The sequence below is a fragment of the Hetaerina americana genome, unplaced genomic scaffold (assembly GCF_022747635.1).
Source record: "Hetaerina americana unplaced genomic scaffold, ioHetAmer1.1.p SCAF_70, whole genome shotgun sequence".
Taxonomy (NCBI): Eukaryota; Metazoa; Arthropoda; class Insecta; order Odonata; family Calopterygidae; genus Hetaerina; species Hetaerina americana.
This window is the reverse complement of record NW_027287317.1, coordinates 1,005,503-1,030,009: the sequence shown is the minus strand read 5'-3', so window position 1 is coordinate 1,030,009 and position 24,507 is coordinate 1,005,503. Positions and strand designations below refer to the sequence as shown.

The 24,507-nt window shown below is 42.7% G+C and overlaps 1 protein-coding gene across 2 annotated transcripts in view; it reads right to left on the bottom strand.

Annotated features, from left to right (window-relative positions):
* Nucleotides 1-24,507, bottom strand: part of LOC139697228 (recombining binding protein suppressor of hairless-like) — a 194,890-nt gene that overhangs the window by 87,434 nt on the left and 82,949 nt on the right. The window lies entirely within an intron of this gene.

The following is a 24,507-nucleotide window of genomic DNA, read 5'->3' as shown; positions in this document are numbered from 1 at the left end:
GGGATGCTTAAATATTCTGTGGAACAAACCATTTTTATTTCAAACTTCCATTGACTTTATTTGTTATATCTACAGCCCTTTGGGTGGTCAAAGTAGGAGTCTTGGGATCGGTATAATAATCAATGAATGCTTCAGGTTAGTCCATACATAAAGTCTTGCTGCATGCAGAGAAGTGTTGGTGGACGAAGAGTATGAAAAAAGTAAAAAAGTTGAGGCTATGATCCAACAGTATACAATAATCAAAATATACGCCATGGTAAACATCTGTAAGCAAAGTAAGCAAGGGGAGCGAACAGAAAATTAACTTACTTTTAACATTTCCCCTGACTCAATATGTGAATTCGATATTGACAAATGGAAACGTTTATGCTGATGTTCGGTGGAATTTTTCCGTAGCGCAGACAAATGAATACATTGCAAGTCCACAATTTAATATTAATTTCCTCTTCCACGACGATCGTTTCACTATTGTGCAGCAGCTCACAAGTAAAATTATTAACTCGTGGTACCATAGAATTTTCATTCTTATATACTGAGATAAGGATTTTTATCTGCCAACGCGGGAGTAAATATATCTCACACCGAGTATTTGGCGGGCTTTGATGCACTAACGTTGCTCTTTACAAATTTCAATCAAAAGTGATGACATTAATGGAATTAATTCATTCAATCATACATTTTTTCTCAGTCAGTAAACTTATCACAACCTAAGGGGTGATATCTTGATTCCCCTCATCTTGAAGACGACGTTGGGCCTTTTAAAATATTCTTGGATAACACTAAACAATGTTTAAACAGACTTCGTGTCGGAAGACCCGTAGCTTTGAGATACCGAAATCTCCTTTTAAAACTCAAGAGGAGATATTGAATATCTGAACTAATTTCAAAATGATTTACTTATATCACTCAAGTAAGGCGGTATTACACCAAGTTTTCATATAATAAAGTCGACTCCAACGATTGAAGGATGTCTTTTCTTATCTATTACCGGACAGACGGTATCAGAAAAAAACCGAATAAGCGAGGTACGAAAAATGAATAAGCAATATGCTTCTACCAAAATAAGGACCATTTTAGAACCGGCAACAAACACTTGGACGGTATACCTATATCAGACATGTACGCACATACGGAGAGCGCTTCTCTAGATAGTGAGGCACTGGACACAACGCCAACAAAAATAAAGACTGAATAACTGATCGTAGCACTTTTCCACTTGATATTTTTTTTATTTTACGACCGGGTTTTGCTGTATTACATCATCATCAGGTTTTCATCAAACTGTTATCAAGTGGAAAAGTGCTACGATCAGTTATTCATTATGTTCGACTTCCACCACATCACGTCTGAAACTACTCAATTTGTTCTTAAAAAGAAATAATACTGGAATCCCTGAAAATAGATTGCTAAAAGAGAAGGATGAAAGTCAAATAGAGCGGATCGTATTACTAATGAAAAGGTTCCATGAAGAGTAGTAGGAGAAGAAAGAATAATGAAAAGTCCGACATGAAGAAGTACACATAACCCTAACGAACAGTCATAATGAAAAGGTACTTAATAATTTTAATAATTTTCCTTGATTATACTCATCGGCGGAAAGACACGTTATATTACAACTGTCACGCGTATGCACGATGTAGTGAAACGCTTCATGCCACCATTGGGATCGTGAAAAATTACCACGTTCGTTTTCATTATGGACATAAAAATTTTCCACTAAGTCACGGCTTGACAACATTAATTTCACTCTCCGGACATCATCTGAGGGACGGTGGACCTATGAAAACGGGGACCCAGAAATGAGGATGGGAATGATTGCAGGGGGTGAGGTGCAATTTAACAAATAAGGAGAGACGTTAAAAAAACAGAACAGTTTAACTCATTGAAGAATTCAGGGGATCGCGGAGACAAACCTATCTGAAGACTGGAAGGAGAGTGCCAACCATTATTATCAAGATGTCTACTGACAATAATAACGGAGACGAAAACTCTTGCAATTTCAATTTTCCAGTTGGTAAAAATTTATTGTGGACTAGTTTCAAAGTACAACATCGCTTTTAAGTGAACATGACTTTTCACTTGACAATGATGTAGTACATCGAAACTGGTCGAAAATAAAATCTTTATCAAGTGGAAATTTGCAAACTTTTTCGTCTCTGTTAACATGGAACAGATCCACCACATCATATCTGATTCTGTAATTTATATGTCAAATGAGGTAACACCACAAAACCTCCGCATCTCGTTGAAAATTGTGTTGAATGTCTGCAGTCGCAAGGCAAAAATAATTATTTTTCCAGCGATACATTGAAAACGTTACAATAAAAAATATCAGTTGCTTAATTACTTCGCTATTTACTGTGGAAGAATTATGATCAACCATGCACATAAAGTATGATATAGCTATAACAATCACTAAAATACAAACACACCGGGCACATAATTAGAACAAGTTAAACATTTGTTAAGCAGAATAGAGGCAATAAGACGCAAGAATTTCACCAAAGAGTTAACTGTAAATGTATGCTAATATTTATGCCAATAAATGTCGCCGCTGAGCATTTTTAATTTTTTCTCATTTGTTAAAAATGGCCCTCCGAAAGCATTTTAAAACAAACAAGCGACTTTAATAACATACATCAATGTCTATTAATTAAACAAGGGCGTCAATCAGCTGTGAAAGCGAGTAAACATTCCCTTTTTTGTGAGCTGAATTAAAAAAATCATATTATTTGCCATAATTTAAAATTCCCTTGACCCGTTTTGTTATCCAAAGAGAATGAAAATTAACAAAACAACGTGACAGGAATGTCATTCCCTATTCCTGTTAACCCAATCTAATAAGACTAATTTCATTTGAGTAAACACGATTCATTTCTCATCTTAACCAATGGTTTTAACGAAAACGTGCCAATTATCTGAAAGTTATTAAAGTAAAATTTAAATTAAATCCATGAGTAATTCACGATTTTGACATCACTTTAGTTTAATTTTCGAATAATAATCATTCATCGTTAATTTAAGCTACAACCGGTTCTATACTTGAACACACCATTTATATTAGTACGCATTCCCTTGCCTTCCTTTTACTTTGAACGTAGTTAGGGCTTAGAAGTACAGAAATATTGTGAACCTACCCTAACCGGCACAACTTTTACCCATATATTGTTTATATAATATTAATAAATGTATATTATTATTATAGGTAATCTACCGATTTAGATAGGTTTTGGATGGACACAACTACCAAATAAATATCTTGTCCCTCCTAGCAAAACACAACCCAACATATAGAGGTAATATAAATTTATGTATGTCCCCAATTTTCAACAAAGCAGGGAAATTAAAATAATTCTGAATAATAATTACGAATGAACATGAACTGGAAATTAATTAGAAACTATTAAGAAAGCAACCTGTAAGCACCATGAAAGCTATCAGGCATTGACAATGACACCTTTGAAATATAAAAACAATATTGATTGCACAGTAAATACCCGATTCCTACCGACCTGAAAATTATCATACTGATTCCTCTTTTAAGCATGTAGAATTGCAAGTGTATCAAAGGTTCAGGTGAAAAAGGATTATATCGTCCGGCAGCTCACGACTGCAAAGTTTCCGTGGAGACCAATCTCGTCGCAACGGCGGGGGTCCAGGCGGGAACTCCGAGCTACTCGGACGCGTAGAGTTAATCGAGAGGCCACTTTGCAAAAAATACTATCCGTGGCCAAATGTCCCCGTTCATAAAATGCTATAATGTGTCTCTAATCGAAAGCGACATAAAGGATAGATTTCATACCACGCGAGGTGGTGGACGACAGTGGATAACAATGGAAGCACGGGGTAACGGTTTCCAAGGAGGAATTTATTTAAATTCACCTCTGCAATTTTCAAAATTATACTTTTATTTTAAAGGAAGGCCTCGTCTTATTAGAAGCATATTTATTAAGCAGCTTCACAGCGTCGTCCGCATGGGCAGTTGGTGGAGGTAGAGAGGAAGAGGTGGGAGAGGAAGACGGAGGACGAACCCTTCGGGTGGGGGATCCCGTCAAGCGTTCCTAGCGAAAGCTCGACGCCGGACTCGAATTGAAATGGAACGCGACCGTTTCGTGACTCACAAAGAGGGGGTGGGATTTGTTCGGCGGCCAGACGCGTGGTCCCCGTCGAATGGGATAGCACAAATGTCACGCTTCCTTTCGCGCCCTGGAGCTCGGTCCACGGGAAAGGCATCTTCGAGCCCCCAAGGCAGCCAAAAGTGCGGTCCAAGAGGCCAAGAGTCCTAGCGAGGCATTGTGCGAAGCCCTTTCAGACACGAAATTCGCGAGGCTTCCCCGCGGTGAATCACTTCGACTCCCGGGAATCCGGAAACCAAAATCAACCCCCGCCTGTCCCGTTAATATCAACAGTTAATCTCTGAAAAACTGCTTAAATCCGATAGGTAAACGTAAATATAATAAATGAATCCATTATTGCAAAACTGAGAAAATCTACACCTGAAGTCACCCAATCGAGAAGCCACGAGCTTTCAGAGCCCCCCGGCAAAAACCTTGGGAGGAGAATTAGATTTTAATCATGAAGTTGGGAAATATTACGAGTCTTTATTTCGGCGTCCGTATTTATCCATCCGAATCCATCCATGAATCTGGATAAATAAATACGGACGAAAAGGACTATGGATAAAATACTTAATGTTCTTCGAGGAAACATGTTGTAGGAGGAAACATGATTGTACCTGATGAGATAAAATTATATCAGTATTCAAATCAATAAGACACCAATGTCAAAAACGCAATCAACGCCACTTATACTTATTGCATCCGCTGCATTGACTATCAGCATCGAAGATAAAAAAATACGATTAGGGAGAGAGATATAATGAACTCCACATAAGTTACCTTCCTTTATACTTCCAGAATCAATTAAACCCATAATAATTGTACCTATTTTAGATTCAAGTTACGGTGTCAGGTCGAGGAATCAGCCTGAATAAATGGCGTGAAATTACTATCAAATGTATAGCAGCTAGCGATAGTTAGTAGGGGAGGCCATTTGCACATTGAGGGATGGATGGGAAAGAATGAAGGGTGGAAAGAAACCCGGCATCAGCATTAGCCTACTCTTAACAAAAGGCGCCAAGGGGTCCATAGCTTAACGTCTCATCCGACGGACGGCGTACTCACTCAAAGCGCTCGCACCTCAAGTAGGGATCGGGATACCACTGAAAAAATCTAATTTCGCCAGGATTCTAACCCAGACCCTCTGGGTGCGAAGCCAGTACATTGGCCACCGTACTATTCCGATCCTTACCATTTAATGAAACATTACGATGAAAACGGAGCCAGTCCATCAAATGACTATGTTCCATCATAGTCCCATCCCCATAAATTTATTTTTGTCTGTGTGTTTCAACACATGTCACATTTGAAATGCAGGGGCTTCAGTCAAATTTCAACCAATTCCAACAATGACAAAAACATGGAACGAAGATGGGAGAAGTATTTTGAAAACTAAGAGCGGTGCAGTGAGTCAACTCTTGTGATACTATTAGCATTGCCGAGCATTAGGTGAGAACCAGCTGGATAAACAGATGTTTGCCAATTACCGATTACTTTCTTTGACTGTACAAGTTGATGTGTCTTTTATCGTAGCACCTTACCATCAAACACCTTTGCGATAGAGAACGGAATTAGAAACCATCAGATTGACAGGAGATATCTCAATGGCCACGGGTAATTCTAATGACTTTTCATGAGCCAGGTGAAGCATTACACTCGTTCGCGAACGTGAATTATTTTCCCGAGTCAAGTCGCGAGCACACGCGTGGAGATCTGAGTGCATGGATTTCCATTCTAATATCGACTCATCGACTCTCCAGAGTATTATGCGACGGCACATCCTGAGGACCCCACGTGGGGATGGAAGGAATGCAATCGGGATGGAGGGGAGCAAGTGTAATCACAACGTGGGAACGAACTAGACCCAGGGACGCACGGACCACGAAGGTGACGACGATCGCCAATGTTTACCGAACGCCTTATGCCAATGAACCGAGGGCCCGCCAAGGAGGATAATCCCAGAAATTAAGTTTCTCGGTCCGCGAGCAACTTCCGGGTCGTCATCGTGATTAAAAAGAGACGTTTCAGGCGTGATATGGTGGAATATCATGATTAATTAAAAATAGCAATTTTCCACAAAAATAAAATTTAATGCGACCGGTTTCAATGTTACTACATCATCATCAATCCTGATGATGATGCAGTAACATTGAAACCGGTCGCATTAAATTTTATTTTTGTGGAAAATTGCTATTTTTAATTAGTCATCGTGATTGTTGGAGACGAAATGCGTGCGTAGTCCCACCTTGGAACGTTAGGTCACCGACCTGAACCAGTTGTGGGGAAAAGTTATTTGTGGGAATTTCACACTGTGAGCGGGAAGGTGAGGTACTGACAGGTAGTAATTAATTGGTTTAGCCGATGGAAGGACTTCCGGACAAGCAGGGAAGACGGAGGAAAAGAATAAGACATATTGAAAGGGAGAAGAATGCTTGGCGTGCAGAAAAAGAGTGTAAGGAAAGGTGTTTGTGTTTTGGTGAGTGTTTTTGAAGTCCATGGCTGATTTGTAAGTCTTCAAAACACCGTACAAAACCTACTTCTAATCATCTAATCCTACCTATAGTACAATAATTTTAAGTTAAATATGACGATACTTTCCAACGTAGTGGCACATCAATATAAGCTCTCAAACACAATAATAACAGGGTATCAGATATTGGCATGATAATACGTCGGAACGTGCTTTACGAGGTAAAAGAAAACACTGTGGATAAATACAATTCAATTTCATTTTTATCTTATTGACTATTGAGAATTCGACAGTATCAATTTTGAATTTGACAAAGCAACTTTGCAGCTGTTAATTAAAAATGCCACCGGGAAAAGGGAAAATATTTTCAGTGAGGGTTGACGCGACAGTATAAGATCAAAAATCATTGTTTGCTTTCCATTGACGCATAATCCGGGGGGGGGGATTAAAAACATATTTGGATCCTATACCATGTAACGAATAAGACTATTCCAGTCAAAGGGATGAACCATTTGCATTCTGCCTGGCAAGATTTTACGCAATGGCGAAATTGACTGCACGACTACAGTAAATTACACCACGTTCACAACGGAACACCATCGTCCAATCCACGATCGACGACGACAAATGAGTAACAACATCGGAGACGGTGCAGTGGAATAACCTCATGATGAAGCACGCCAATTGTGGGGAGGAGGGGGCCTCGGGCGCCGCGGCACCGGCATGTGCGCGCGCGACACCCGCGGGACTCCCTTCCTCGGGCCCGTCCCATTCGCGGGGCGGGCGAAACGTCGCTTACCGGCCGAGGGGAAGGGCGGTGGCGGCGGCGGTGGGTTGGCAGCGAGGTGCAGTCCCGCCTCCAGGTACGGCATGGCGAAGTCTTCGAGGGAGAACTCGTGATGAGAGGCCATGTCGCGCGCGCGGGAGCGGATGGCCTCCTCCGGGAGGGGGCAGCGCCCTCCGGCGCGCGGGCCGGGGAGCGTGCCACCGGGCCGCACCGGGGGCGAGGGCGGCCGGAGGGAGAAGGGCGAGAGAGATGGAGAGCGAGAGAGGGCGGGCGACGACGGGCGGGCGAGAGATGTGAGCCGGGCGTCGGATAGCGGCAGCGGATCGACTCCGCTCTTCGAGGACACTGCTCCTCCGCGCCAACGGGGCGCACGGCCGCCAACAACCCCCTTCTTACCCCACCCCTCCCTCCCTCTCCACTCCCCCCTCCATCCTCCCCTATTCCCTCTCCATTCGACCGCCACTCCCCCGCTCTATTTACACTGCTATTAATTATCATCGACACCTGCGCCACGGCAAATTTTCCCACGCCCCCCTCTCAAGGAGCCCCGTTGGCCGAGAGGCCGGGGCAAAAGGGGGCGGGGCGAAATGGAGGCGGGCGGTTGAGGCCTGCGCAATACGAGACGGCTCCCCCCCTCCTCCGACCCATAGACATCCCGCCCCCCTCCGCCCCCGGCCGTGGAGGGCGGGATGCGTCGCCTCAACGGCGGCGGAGGAAGGCAGGCAAGCATCCGAGTGACTGCGCCGCCCGGCGGAAAGATCGGCCTCCACACATGTGCACAGCGTTGACTCTCGGGAGGGTCCCCCGTACAAAAGCCCCCCCGCACGCTAAGTTGACCGACGCCGTCGGGACGTGATCGAAGCGGACATTCATTTTCTGGAAATGCCATTTCCGAAGTTCCCGACCAATGCGCCTCCGTCTTTTTTTACCGTTTTTTCTACCGAGCACTGGGAAGAATCTGATAGTGAATGCACTTTGTGCGAATCAGCCGTCATTTCCACGCGTCCAGTGGTACATTTCGCTGTAGTGGGGCATTGCTTTGGTTTTTCTCCGGGCCAATGCACGCGATAGGATGCCTGCCGCTTGTGTTACGGAATACGCAATCGAAATATGTGTAGGTCACGAAGTTCGAGAGGCCTCCTAGCTATGCCCAGCGAAAAGCGAATCATTGAACGCAATACCTGGTGCAAATGCAGTGCTCCTCTTCAGTGTTTTCTGTCTGAGCACACTTCTTACTTGCGCTGGCTATAGATAAAGTTCTTTTCCTTGTGGTACAGTGAAAACTTCAATTTTCACAGAGTTAAATTTCACAACGCGTTACTTCAAAATAGCCCTAGTCCAGTACAGTACAGGGTCGCTCACAGAGTCCGAAACACATCAAACAATAACATTAAAACACATTTTTTCGATGCAAACGTAACCCACACACGCACTGTAACGAGTTAAGCGTTTCCATTCTTGCCGGAATCGACAAGTAATGTTTTACTTCGTGCCAATTCCTTTAAATTTTTTCAAGGTTTCCCTTTCTTTGTCCAATAACTTACCGAGAAATAACTCCCGATAGGAAGAATTTTAGCCCAGTTCTCAGATTATAAGAATATTCTAAACAATTGCAGACGCTAAAGAACACATCGAGGCTCAAACATCCAAAGTAATCAACCGAGACAAGGTTTTTGATATGAGTAGGGTAGATGGAGATTAGAGATAAAAATAGGGTGGAGATGTTCCCAATCTAAGCCTCAAGGCTGGTGAAATCTGCCCATTCAGGGTTTCCGTTCCTCTCCTTGTGCCGCCGTCCGGTTTCCCACTCCGATTCTCAGTAACTAGTAGCCAGCAACCAGTCGCGACCCTTGGATTTTAAAAAGGACTTTTTAAAGTCACTGCCCGGAATTTAAACGTATGACCTACCGGTCAGTTAACCATCGTCCTACCCACCAGGCCAGCACGCTGCTCTAACATATGTGACGCAGTAGAGGACACAAGAAATTATGCTGTACCGGTCACGCATTCAGTTAAAATATTTGACCAAATTAAGCATGTCAGCAAGGACATTGAGAGGAGAACTACGCTAGAGAAATAGGGATTCATTAAAAGTAGATAGTTGATGATTGTAATTTCCATAGGGTAAAAGGGTGGTTCTTTTCAGACAAATCTCAGAACTGAAGGTCTAGTCTTGAGGTGTAGATGGGTGTAACAGACATTCTGTTCGTCCGACTGAATCGAGCGAAATGACGACCACGGTTGTCGCATTTCTCCGTAAGCACCGTTCAGCACACACATCCAGAACCCGCAGAGCCGAAATCTGATTGGTGACTTTTCATCCCAAGCGTTTGAATCGGAAAGTTCCGTTCAAGTGGCTGAAGAAGTGACGTTGGTCAAACGTTATGTCGTGAAGATTTACTTTAAAAATTTCACGTGTGACAATCCAAAGTAAAACGCCAGAGAAAGCAGTAAGTAGTTGCGTGATCAGGTGTAAAAGACATGGGCATTCACGAAAGAAAAAAACCGCGTTCAATGAAGGGAAAGAACGAAAGCTATATTTAAGGGTAGAGCTAACTCGATAGGTAAATTCTTTATTCACACATCGACTTTCATTTGCCATCGTCGAACAATAGGCGCTGAGCCCATTCCCTTAGGAGAGAAGCAACCGAGGCGTTTGCAACCAAGTCATACCTATGTCTCTCTTCGTCTTACAGTACGTTATTTTCTGACGCTATTTCAGATAGTTTGCAGAAAACAAACTTTTCCAGAACGGAAACACTTTTAGTTGAGATAAAAATATCATTAAATATTAAACCCTAAATTGTGTGCCCAAATTATAATTTATTCAAAAGAGTTATTCACTTTGAAAGAGTCAATTAGTTTGAAAGCATTTAATTAAAACGGACGATGATCGCTAAGCGTCACGATTTCCAGACTCAAGGATTCAAAATTATAAAGACTAAATTGTAGCATCAATCAAAGGCATGTCCCCAGCAGAGCACACTACCCTTCGGACGAATCGGATATTTGACGAAGTTCTACGAGATGTTAAAGAAGAGAGGAGTATGAATGAAACACTGACGAAATGAAGATGGATTACGCAGACAACGCCACTTTCGTGGAGACATTTTAAGGAGAATATCTTTCACCTGGGGACTGGTGTGAGGGAAAATGAACAGAGGAAGACTGTAAAAAGAAAACAAAGGCTAGAGGAAGGCCGAAGGCCATTTTTAACCGTACCGTACAGTGTGCACCTATCTCATAAATTTTAGAAATTCATGTCTGCCGTGCATTTTATTTCAATCTGCGGCGGTTTTTCAATTGAAACCAGGGTTAAAAACATAAGAATTGAAAGTTTGCATGAGCGTAAGCCTTTTCGGAATGTTATCACAACAATGGTTGAGCACCAGGGGACGTGGAAACACATGCACTAAACCAAAGCACTGGACTAAACATATCTGCAATTCGTCAACGCCAGGGTTTACTCGAGGCTTGGGGGATCTTACCTCTACAATGTGGTTTAAGCAGGATGTGTGTCCAGGCATTCACTTTCACAGGCATACTCTGGAAAACAATACAGGAACGAGACGAAACGTCGAAACCTTCGATAATTTACGGTAAACAGTCTACTGAGGTCATGTCGCAGCACAAAGTCAACGGCAGAAAATCAACCTCGTGATAATATCACAATACCCACTCTGTATGCGGTCTTAGAAATTCCTTGAACACTCGGAAAGTGAGAATATTTCCCGAAGATACCCACCGAGCTGCCCGGTTTAGCACAATGTGCCAATGCCGCAATCGAAGAACATGCTTACGATTCAGTGCGGTTTTGTACACTCGAGCTAGGGTTAGGGTAACGGCTGAATATCTAAGTGACTGATATTTCTGACATCGCTTTTACTACTCATCGCAACTGCACCGTCAACAACGACAGCTTTTAGAATTAGCCTTAAAACTATCACATTTATAGACAAAACCGCACAGCCATCCCCAACACGTAATTTTTATAGAATGATTCTTCAATGGACGATTACAAAGAGGACTTGATGTCGATGTCTGAAATATTTACCTTACTCGTAGAAAGGCAACAGCACGATTTTCACACGAAACATCTGCAGGAGAAGAGCTACTGCTTGCGTCTTCAAATACAAACATGAATCTTAAATTACCTGATTTCATACAAAAGGAATTAATTCACGATCACTTCTATGAAAAATTGAGGCCTCCAGAGCCGAGACGCCAACATTAACGCTATCATAACAAGTATACCAAATATAGCTATATTATACCACGATCGATGGACAAATGAAAAGTTCAAATATTTCAAATTAAAATGGAATCAGTTTACATTACTCCTTGCGGAGTTGGTGAGTATGACATAAATTCTTTTCACGTAGGCTTTCTTCAAATATTAACACGGCACAAGAATTTCCCAATCAAAAATACGAGGGAGTATTTTGCGAGCTGGCTTTCTTGATTTATTCGCTCAAACGGTTCAATAACGACGCATCATACTATCCATTTCCCGTTTTTCCTTTTCCCAAGTAACCGATGCAGATGATTCCGCATGCATCCCAAATAACTTCTGCAATCATGTTTCGTTGAACACTCAAAACCATATCGAGGACTTTGTCAAGCATTTTGGAGGAAGTCACTTCCACTGGACGCCCCTCACGATGTTCATCATTTGTGGATGCACGGCCACGTTTAAACACACTTATCCAATTTTAAACAGTTGCAAAAGCAGGAGCAGATAGATCCGTCCAATCAGAACCATGAATTTCGTCCAACTCGGCTTTGATCTCTTAAAGCATTTTAAATTGGAGAGTTCAATCACCACACGGAACTAATTTTTTCCAATTTTCTAAAGAAACAAAATCTTGTTGCTTCCAAAAGAAAATGAAACCCCAGGATGGATATAGCGGAAACTTTAACAGTAGTCTAGTGAGAAATGGGGCTTAATTCATGCAAATCGGGGATCGGGATGGTGCGGTGGCTACCGTACTGGATTCACACCGAGAGGGTCCGGGTTTGAATCCTGGAGGCGGCAGATATTTTTCAGCGGTATTACGATCCCAACTTTATGTGCTTTGTGGAGAACACTTTGGGTGAGCACACCGTCCGTCGGATGGGACGTTAAACTGCGGACCCCTTGGTCCCTTTCGACAAAAGTAGGTTAATGCCGACGCCGGGTTTGTCTCCACCCTTCCTCCTTTCCCATACACCCATAATTGCGCAAATGATCTCAGCTGTCGGTCGCCTCCCCTAAAAATGGCATACTTAAAGCAAACCTTTTCAGACACAAGTGAAGAACCCGTAAACCAATGGACGTGATCGCTCCTTCGGGTCTCCTGACAATAGGCGTAATCAGTGTTGCCCACTGCGTAATTACAAGGTGCACTCAAGGTATGATGAACACCAATATTCGCATAATGAGGAAGTCTGCAGGGTGAAAGGATAAATTCAAGAAAATATTCGATCAAAATCACGTATTCTACACCAATTCATTCGCTCGAAAAATAGTAGTTAAATAAACGGCCCCATTCCTTTTATCGACTAAAATCAAAATTGGCACATGACATTGTAGAAATCTCTTTTTGTGAACATGACATCCTATAAAATCGAAAGATTTGGCGAACGAGTGCGGGTAAAGAGTGAGCGAAATATGCCGAAATGGCAAAAACTAATATCGGACCGCAGTTGTCACTTCATGAATCGGGATCAGCTAAATCAAAATCTTAAAATATTGAAATGACATGAATATATTGACTTCGTGATTCCACACACTTAATTTAAAAACACGAGCAAGGTTTCGACGCTGAACGTCATCATCAGGTCAACGTCGAAACCTGGGTCGTGTTTTTGAATAAAGTGTGTGGAATAATTAGAAAGTCAATTATTTCATTTCAATATGATTTGCAAATTCCATAAAGTTACACCGGAGACAACAAATTTCAAAATCTCAAGGATAAAAGGGCGTTTTGAATGTCAAGCTGAGAGCTAACCTGGAACTGAAAGGATTCAATCCATCTCATTCCGGCCGCTGGATAGTTCCTCTTCCTGTGTTGGTGCCTCAAGTTTCCCGGAATTTTCCTCCACCCAGAATATAACACGGGTTTCGATGGTGGAGAGGTTCCCGAAAACATATCTCGGATTTCAATCTAGGACTCTCCAGTCGATAAGATGAGTGCATCTCACTCTTAAGACTAACACACCGTGAAAAGATATGGTTCGTGTTAGGGTAATAATCCCTCTTCCTAGTGAATCGAATCGGAATCATTCAGCCCCAGTAGGAGGATGTGTTGTGGACAGAAACTTTGCACTTTCATCGGGGGCAGCATTTCAGGGGAGGAAGTGTGAACACTAGGGGTCTATTGTACGTCGACTACGATAGGGGGGCAAAGCTTCGTATAGAGTGTTCTCCCCCCCACATGGCACTAGTTTGGTGGGCGTTTCGTCGAGGAGGGGATAAAAAGGGGGATTATCCGGATGGGTGAGGGGGACTCTCCTTTGGCCCCGTGCCCGAGAGCCAGCCGGTGGATGTCACACAAAGGACCCGCGAGGGACGACGGACATGCCGGGTTCAATGTAGTTGGAGGGGTGGGGGGTCACGGGGGATCGACTTGGATGCGCTTTTGATGAACTCGTGTTGCGGACGGGATGGGGAGGGGGGGAGGCGCGGGTCTCCCGTCACGGGGACGGAGGGTGTCTCGCTCGCTTGATGGGCGAAGAGGAGAATGGAATGGGGCGTCGAATGGATTGTCACGGAGAGGCGTGAAGCGACCGTCAAGCCTCGGCAATCGCCTCGCTCCCTTCTTGGAACTGCTCCTCTCCCCCCCCCCCCGTCTGGGGCATTTAAGAGTGAAGTGTCCGAGGGTGAATTGGGGGTCTCTAATGAAGCGGGGAATACAAATCAAGATTCCTTTGCTCCATCGGAAGGTCTTGGGGAAGAGGGGCACACAAATCTTTCGACAAAATCTCGGACATTTTCCAGGTAATTTTAAAAAAAATATTTACTCTGTTGATAAGGTCATGAAATCAACACATAAACGTTCCCTTAATACAGGTTCTCCATTTTCTTCATTTAAATAAATGCTATGCATTCCACAAATCGAAATATGCTGTGCTATATTATGAGAAATATTGAAACGATGAGCGAACTTTAAACAAGTGAATTTATGATACGCGCTAAGGCTTTGAGCATTGCGGGCGGCAAATACAAAGAAAAAGAAAGACAGGGAGGGAAGCGCACTCCACGACAGTCATAGCAAAAACAGGTCACCGAAAGTTTGGAAAATTAATAGGCCATTTTTGTTTACTCTCCAAGAAATCTCCAAATTTTACAGACAATTTCAAAAACTAAGACACTTCCCTGTTTTCCAGCTGTGTCACCAGTCAGTCACTGATTGTCACTTCACCACACACCAGTCCTCTCATTCGAAGATACACTCTGTCACCGATGCGGTTTTCGGAGAATAAAAAAAACGTAGCAATCGACCCGAAGATTGGTCTGATAGGTGAGGTTAGAACTCATCTAATGCTAACACCTGTACTGCGTGTGTGAAATTCACTATGCAAGTCCGTGTGCAACAAAAAAGTTATTTGTTCAATGGCAAATACAACCATTAATCCGACGAAATCGCAATGGTATCCCCTCTGTCTCTACTGGCAGACATTCATATGGGCAAATTCGGATCGTTCTGCTTAGAACATCCTCTGACCCGGGAAATACATACATACATTTACTGGTGTGGCATCATTATGTGAATATATCGTACATTGAAAATCAGGGTATACTCCTATATACACTTCCAGAAAGAAAGCGGGGGTTCAGGAGTGCGAGGGTGTGAAAGAAATAATGCATTAGGATGATGGTGGGGGGGGGGACGGCCCTCAGAGGCTTGAGAGCGCTGTTTGGTCGAGGGGGATGGGCGGGGCAATGTGAAACAGGAGGGGAGCGCGGAAAAGGTACAATAGCTCATTACCCAGAGAGGATTCCTTGCAATATGCACAGGAATTCTTCGAGCGCATATAACCTTTTTTCGTTATGTCTAGGATCCTCGGTTAGAATTCACTGTAATGCTTGTGTGTCAATAGATGTTTTGCGAGCGAGAGATGCATTTGTAGTTTGAGAAGCAGACTAAGCGTTCGTTAGTTCCGATGTTTAATTCACAGCCAGCCTGCCCAATGTATATAATATATTTACGTATATCCACTGCATTGATTTTAGTATTGGTCATAAACTCCGCTTTGTTCCATGATGTCCATTCCGTCTTTGTTGAATCCATGAGCGAGCGTCTTTGGTGGAAGGCGGCTTTGACTTTTTCCTTCGGGAGAATGGGATATTTTATTGAGGAAATGGAATCTTCGCCACTTTGGTTCATCATTCCTTGGGGGTTTGTGTTGTATATTTCCTTCATGGCTACTTACTAAAGCTAAGTGCATCTACACATAAATTTCCAGGTGTCTCCGTTACTGTTTTATTGTCCGAAGGGTTTGTTTGCATCGGGAGTGGGCTCCACCGTCGTCTGTGTATCATGGTGTGAAATGCTCCTGGTTTTTTGTGAGATGTGATGTCTTTAATGAGCGTTTTCACTTGACCTGGCTAACACTGTTTCCTAAAGTTTGAGAGGTCGAGGTGTTGATGATTTTAATTGACAACTCGAGGAAATTGAAAGGTCCCTTGACTCTCCAACTCACTTGCGCAGTGGATTTTTTTGTCAAAATAATTTAATAAAGGCAGACACTTGACCAATCGTCCCACTGTCCCGGTCCAAACACAGGAAATATCGTCCATATTCCGATACCAGTAATGTATACATGAATCGGGTCAGGGGATGTTTTAAGGAGAACAAATCGAATTCGCTCATATCTGCCAGGGGGGACAGATGTAATGTGATTACGATTTCTTCGCATTAATGCTATTATTTTTCATTGAACGAATAACTGTTTTGCTGCATACAGACTTGCATGGAGGACAATTCACTGATGACGGGTGCAGCAGGGGTTCCTGTTTTCACGAGAGTGAGAGGATTCGTTATAGGAGCACATGTTAAACACCATTCGGTTCCTTGAGGGTAACACAAAGTTAGACAGTGCTTTTACATGATCATATGAGTTCTATTTCCCAGATTTTGGGGTGAACTAGGAAAATTTCCTGAAGAGAGGATTCACTTTTGAGAGGCCATAAGTGAGTGATTTAGAGCAGAGACACCAAACAATGTGTCTGATGGGAATTCCACTTTTTGCGGATTTTTGTAAGGCCGAAAAAACCGCGGGACTAAGGATTCATTTCCACTATCATGGCGTCTTCCCGAGATTACTATGGCCTCACATGAACAATTAGATTGCGGCACTGGTTTTGTTATTCGGGTGTAGGGTCCTTACTTAGGAGAACTACACTACTCTAACTGATGAAATGTTCAGATTTATCGTAGTCATTAGGTTTTTGCCGCGTTACATGTAAAATGGAATAAAGCCCAAGAACAAAAAAATATGATGCTTCGAGAAAGGCGACGTTTTGGATGACACCTCGGTAACAACTGTTAAGGTCGTAGACGAATTACGCACTGGTCGCAGTGATTCATGAAAATGGAACTACTTCAGAAGTTGATGAGGGACATAAAAACTTAGCAGAGGCTAGGTCTTGTGAGTATCTTTGATAAGACTAAAATTAATATCCTATCATGACACAGCCGTCCTAAAATTGATAAATGTTCGGCTAGGAAACAAAAATACCATTTCGTCACGACACACAAATCGCTTTAACTAAATTCATTTTTATTTTCATTTGAGTTTATGTTACAAATGAAATACCTACGCATTATCGAATTTTATGGAGACGAACGTTTCCAGATTTCAGATGGGACAGACCACGATCAAAGGTTCCTCGGCCACGAAGAGGCAAGGTCGGCAACGCGGTCTCGCGAAGAAAGATTCCTGGTGCGTATTAAATATCGGCCCGCCCCTAACGGTTACGAGGATTATACCCTTATACCACTGATTATATACTCGGGAACTAGCGGACCGATTAAGAAACGTAAAAATATGGCTATTTACATTTGTTAATTTTTCTAATTACTGGGAATGACTCACTCAAGTGCACTATTCTTACGTGAAGAGGCACTACGGCGAGGGGAGGGGCGGCGGACGGTGGCCGAGGGGGGGGATGCGGGAGAAGGCGTCGTATTCAAGGCAAGACGGGCGGGCCGCACCCAGGCGTGAAGCCCTTCGCCCGCACGCATTTCAATGAGCACTAATGCAGAACGGAGCTCGTAAATTCCACGCCAACCTTGGTTTCCCACCCAGAATTACCCACGGAATCGCTACTCGACAGATAATGGCTACGTCATATCATTTAAATGACGTCCCCTCATTTGCCAACAACGTTTTTTTTAATGTGACCGCTGGTGTTTTTCCCCGGGACTCTTCACAGTTCGGAAGGGGTGCCGAACCGGTAACCCCCCTCCCACCCGATCCCCTCCACGAGCCTCGCATCGGAGGGAGAGCTGATTTTCCCCGAGACGGCCAACCCCTCCCACGACCCTCGGAAATGGCTGTTTATGGGCGGTAATCGGCCCAGATGGGATTGAAATGCGAGATTTTCATTCCGACCCGGGCCCCGCTCAAACCGTCGTCTTTGGCGTGACGGAATGAACGTGGACTCGAACGGCTCGGCATCAATGCTCTCGAGTGAATGATTAAAGAAAGGATCGCCCACCGACAATGGCCGGAATGTAAATTATATGGGCTCATTCTGCACGGTGGTTTTGACCGCGGCGAATTTTCACGACAGTGGGCCCTTTTGTCGTCTAACTCGCCCCGGAGACCCAGCCAGTAAAGGTGGGGACATCGCGAGAGAGCATTGGGAGGGGCATCGTTGCGGTGCAGAGGGATGGAAGGACAGCTCCCGCGAAAACGCTTCAGGTGTTGACATGCGATTCAAATCCGACAAATCAACTTGTCCTGTGGTACCAAGGGGCGTGTGTGAAATTGTTTACCACAGAGGTTGTCTTCCGGGACGGAGAAAACTACTACTCCATAACGCTGTAAGCCCCAAGAATGTTAAAATTTTGGTGTAATTTTTCACAAAGAGATACGATTGACCAGCGGTTCCCGAAATGCGAGTCACGACCAGGTGGAAAACTTAAAAAAAAATCGAAGTGACAACTGAAAAACAATATAACGGGAAGAGTCAACCCCAGCCGTACTCTTATAAATTGGCAATAGGATGGGCGAGGGAAATGAGAGAAGATGTAAGCAGTAAATCAATAAAAATAAATAAATAACTGAAAGTATAATGAAAAACTAAAAATAATTGAAAAAAATTGCAAAAAGGGTAAAAGTGTACAACTGAAAAACAATACAAGCAAAAAATTTGAAGATAAGTACCAAGTGAACACTATTCTACAAGTAATTTTTTGCACTGTTGATTACTGATGTAAGCCTTCCGATATTTGTATTTTAATCATTTAATAAACTAAATTAAATGAATTGAGTGTAACGTGCTAACAATATACAAAAGAGAATTTTCTCAGCCTATTTCTTAGCTTTATATGAAGTAACTTGTAGTTGATGGTTTCCGGCATAACTTTACGAAATCGATTCATAATGGAAATGAAAAATAGTTTCTTAGTGATTCCACAGAAAATTTATTAAGATATGACCCGGGTTTCGACGTTCAACGTCTTCGCCACCTGAAGAAGACGTTGAATGTCGAAACCCGGGTTTTATCGTAATAAATTTTCTGTGGAATCACTAAGTTACTATTTTTTCATATCTCATTTCTTGCTACTTTTTCTTCCTTTCTCTATTAAGTTTCCTTTTTTCCTAAAGGGCCTATAGGGTTGTCACCCTATAGACCCTTAGGGATTCGGGAATAAGGATTTTGAAGGAAGTGAAATCGAAGGTTTGGCGAAGAGTAAGTCGAGTGGCATAAGACAAATGCTTCTCCTTAAAGACAGACTTATGCTCTCCTTTTATAAATTTTCGATCGAAAGGTTAAAATGAAGTGGACAATATTGGTGTCAAATCTTCCTCCGTATACTTTGATCATTATGATGTGGCATATTCGAAAGCATAACCGTTAATCCACTCATAACTATTAGCTCTAAACGATATGGCATCCTACTCGAGGCCATAGCTTTTAGTCTGCGTCTAGTACATTCCTTTGTCTTTCATTGTAGCCTTAAGCCTTCTGCATAGTTCAGTACTACAACACTGAGTGAAATATACTTTAAGTGTTTGGGACAAAACTATGAGTTAAATTCTTGAATTACATCAAAAATTTCAAAGAAACTGTGCTAAATTATTTAAAAATTGCAAGAGGGCAACGAAAAGCCTGACTAGATTATAGGAACACCTGGAATGGGATCTTCTCGACAAAGAAATATCTTTTGTAAGACTTTATTTACTGGAAATGCCAATTTGACTGCAAAGTGCTAATGCTAACCAAGATTAATTTGGAAGGCGAAACTAGTCACCAGATACGAGACAAATTGACATTAGGAATCTATAATCTGCACAAAATTCGTAATCGCAAAGGTAAAAATACATTTTAGGTTTCCCAGTCTTTTCGGTTCCATGGATTTAATCCAATTCCAAAAAGATCCAAGAAAAGGAAAACTTCAAAGGAAAGTTCCACGGATTGAACCTTTTGAGTCCAAAATACGAGAAAGACCAAGGGAAAACTCGACACTGGACTGTGAGACTGGTATTGCTAATTAATAATGCATGCAATACACTGATTAAGCGCCAGACGAAGTTTGTCAACCACAAAACCTTCCTCTGTTATCATTAATTACTACCAGCGTGTTATTAAGCTAAAGCATGAAAATTAGCGTGGCCGAATATACCACGACTTAATACTTAAACATACGCCTGATGTATTGGCACAGTACTCGTAAATGGCCTCTTTAACACATTTAATTTAATGCCGATTCGTTTTTTCTTATTTTAATCATTTACTGTTTGATTTTCGCTTATTCCGACTCACAGATTAATTTCTGATTAACAATTTGCATTACTAGATCCAAAAGAGAGGGCCCAGGTTCAAGGACACTACAAAAATCTCGTGGTGGACAATACTGTTATAAGCTCACAAAATCTACAGTGAGGGCAGTATCGTGCACCTGGGAAAATGAAGTTGAAGAGGAAATGTTGATGGATTTGTTCACCCGACGCTCCTATCTCTCCCCCCCCTCCAGTCAACACATTACGTGAGGGTCGTGGTTTGAGAAGTGTTCAAGGAATAATGTGAGTGTAGGGGCAACACTGAGCAAGGGACTGTGAGAATCCACAGATGTATATCCGATGGAAAATTGGTCAAATTAATTAGATCGTCCCTAATGTGTTCCGCTCGATGGAAAGCGGCTGAAATCCATCCTGCGGTGTAAATTAATTCACGGGCGAAGTTGGCCTTCAAACTATGGGTCAAATACGCTCAACGGACGAAACCACCCTCAATTATTTATGAGGGAATTCCAATTGGATGCGATTTATCAATCAAATTTTTCTTGGTGCCGAAGTGAGCATTGGTCTCGCTGGTGGAACATTAATTTAAGAAGAGAACTGTGGCACACCCTTATTGGGCCCCCCAAAAACCCCTTTTCCCTGGTCTATTAATTTACTGTAAGGGAACCCGGGAACTTTTTTTCTCGGACAGCCAGCGCAGAATTTTTCATTGAGCATATTCAAAGACACTGGATGGAGAAACGACGGAAACGACAAGACCAAAGAAATTCACGTGTTCGCCCGCGTTCTGTGGCGCACGCGCATAGGAAATGGTTCATGAGCCATAGGATAGGGGTAGGAACTAGGGTTAACATGAGTTATTTCGTTCACTAACTTCTGCAACTGACTAAACTTTAGTTCACGAAAACGACCCAGTCGTTGACCGCAGTTTAGGACCAGTGACGGATATACCAGATAGATGAATCATAAGGACTTGAAAGCAAAAATCAAAGGAAACAAATTTGAACATGAGACAAAACTCTCACAAACTCTTTTCCGTATTCAAAACTGCAAAGTAATGGGCATTGGAGAGAAAGGGAGAGGACCAAAGGAGAGAAAATGCGGAATCAAGAGAATTTTATTAGCAGTGTAAATGTTTTAGGATAAAGGAGATAGAGAAAGAAATAGGACTACTTCCCCTCCAATTGAAATGAATAATTTTCTCATTAGAGAGGGAAACGAAAGTTTAACGAAGTTTTACGTGAAACACAGCGTTAAAAAAGGCTCAGAAAAAGGGTATTTTCTTGTGAGAGAACGACCGTATATTAGAGACTGTGGGCGTTGATAAAAATAGTTATCATGGGGCTGGAGGGAGAGGAGAACAAATCGAAGAATCATTCGAAATGGCGGAGAGGAAGTCGGGAGAGGGGGGACCCGATGCAGAGACACCCCCATTCCCCTCCATTGAACGAAGGAGACTTGGAGAGGCAGTCAACGCGCCGAATTCTGTCGGATTCCCACTTGGCGCGCTTTCCTTTCCCCATCACTTTCCGGCTCCCGCCTTCCCTTCCCCTCTCCCCTTCGCTGGGAGATCGCACCCCAAGAGCGCCGACCTGCCCACCGCCAATCGTCACACGAGCTGGACTGCCTATAATTATTAGAAAGCTAATTGCTAGCCGCAAAGTTTTATGACTGCGCCATATTATGGTGCCCGGAAGTAATCTCAAAATAACGGTAAATGCTGGATCTCTCGACTTCCGCTAAGGGACACTTTCTTTCCGATTCCCACTGAAACAGCAAAAATTCTATAATCCAAGTTACCAACGTAACAAAACTACGGCAGGAGTACCTCCATGTTCAGTTCCTAAGGTAATCTCTACAGGAATTCCGCAAAAACGTTACGCCTGGTTTAACATTTAACCTCAGCGTAATTTATATGTACGTAGAATACCCTGATCTAACATCATCGATAGATATTGTTATACCTAATATATAAATGCATTGAGTGCACAAAAAATATAAATAATTCATAGTCATATATGGTCTCCCCAATCGTAAATTTTCTTAAATAACATAAACATGTATTCAACTGTTCCCGGCTCAACTTTGCGGGAGTTCATGTTCATTAAATGAAGAACACAATGTATATTTCCACTGTTCTTTATTTACGTACAACTAGTTTCAACGCTTAAGCGTCATCATCAGGTACAAATTAATCAAGTCGCAGTCAATTTATATACCATTCATGAGGGAGAGGAGGGGTGGGTGAGAGAGGGGGAGAAGGAGGGGAACAGTGGGGTTGCCAACCCATTTTTTCCCCTTCTCCCCCCTCATGAAACACTTCATTCAGCATCCTAGCGATTCGATTATTTGGTGACCAGAACTTGGTGGGGACCAAATAGTGGCACAGGGTGAGGGACTGTCCTACCAACCCAGCAGGCGTGCATTTATCACACCTCGGAGACAGATCCACTCTCACCTTCGAGAATTATTTGAACACCGGGGCTTGATTATTCATTTCTCCGCTATTATTCAACATTTTGTCCAAACCGCGATCAACTAGAGATACCTTTTGGCGCCGGTCATCGACATATTCAAGGGATGGGGAATGTATCCACTGAGAACTTCCCTGACCGGAGAACGAAGGCGTGCGGGTCCTTGGTCGAGTAGAAGGCTAAAGAGATCAAATTGCGTTCAATACATTATACTGAAGGGAAAAACGACACGATTGAAGTCATGGGACATCTTCAGTAGCCTCACACCGGAAAATTCAAATACGTGGTGGTGTCGTTTTGAGTAATTATTACAAAGAAATAAACGAATATCTGGATCAAATTTATTCTGCATATCCACTGGATCTTATGTACATATTTTTTAAAATTAAAGCCGTAAATGTTGATTCGCTTTGTTATAGGAAGCCGTAGCTTGAAGTGAATCGCAGTATGGAGAAGATACAGGATCGCATTATCATTAAGTTCCTCCATTTGAAAGGATGAAATTCCCGGCAAATCCACGATTAAATCATGGCTGTTCGTGGTAATGATGGCCCGTCACAGGACACAGTTGTGACGTGGAACATGAATTTTCAAAGTGGCAGCATGTCCCACACAAACCATCAAAGAAGTGGAAGGGTATGCATCACTCAAGGACGACATTGCCACAGTGAAGAAAGTGCTAATAGGACTTGATCCTATTAGGCCGAACTAAACCATCCAAATGACAATGAATGAGACATCTCAGTTAAGGCGGTGATGTGGAAAACTATTCACGAAGAACTGCACATGTCAAAGGTGTCCGCGCGCTGGGTTCCACGACTACTGACTCCTTTTCAGAAGCAAACACGGTGCGACCTGCAATCGGGACCGGTTATCAAAGCGATCTGGCTTTGGAATTTACTACAGCCACCCTAATTACCCGACCTCACCCCAAGTGATTCTTTATCAAAGAATTGAAAAACAGCATTGCGATGTGGGTGATTTGGCATCACCAATGACACCATTTAAGGGGTGGAACAATGATTTTTGACGTAATCTGCTGAGTTCTACAATGACGGCCTTCGAAAGGTCAAGAAAGGCTGGGAGAAATGCATAACTCTGGAATGTATTAAGAAATGCATAACTCTGGGACAATGTGGAGAAGTCTTAAGATTAATAAATTAAAATTAAGTTTCTATCTCGATTATAATTATAAATAATCAAAAGTTTGCGATACCCCCTTCTCAGATAACAGTGGCTGAATCTCTTGGGCGGCGTTTGGACGAGTGATTCCCTCGGTGCCGAAATGACGTGCATTTCTGTTCGGTGCGGACTTGAAAGCTGAGAAGCCACAACACGCTTAAATTTACAATTCAAACACTCCTTGATTCTATGGGTCAACTTCTAACATTTTTAAAAGGGAAAACATTCCATTACTTATCCCCAATAGCATGTCAGAAGATATTGATAAATTAATGATTCCCTACTTTCAAAGGGAGGGGAGGACCCTGAAACCGAACTTGGTTCTGGGTCTGTGGTAATTAAAGATGCTGTGTCGAGGGCCACGGAAGCGGCATTAGAACTCTCGGTGAGCAGGGTCAAGATTTCATCGTGGCTTTTACTAATAAAAAATACACGTGTCGTCGTCAGTTTTCCCAAAGCAATACTAGTAACATCATTTCTGATGGCGGTGTGACCACCTAGTGGGTCCAGTTATGCAGA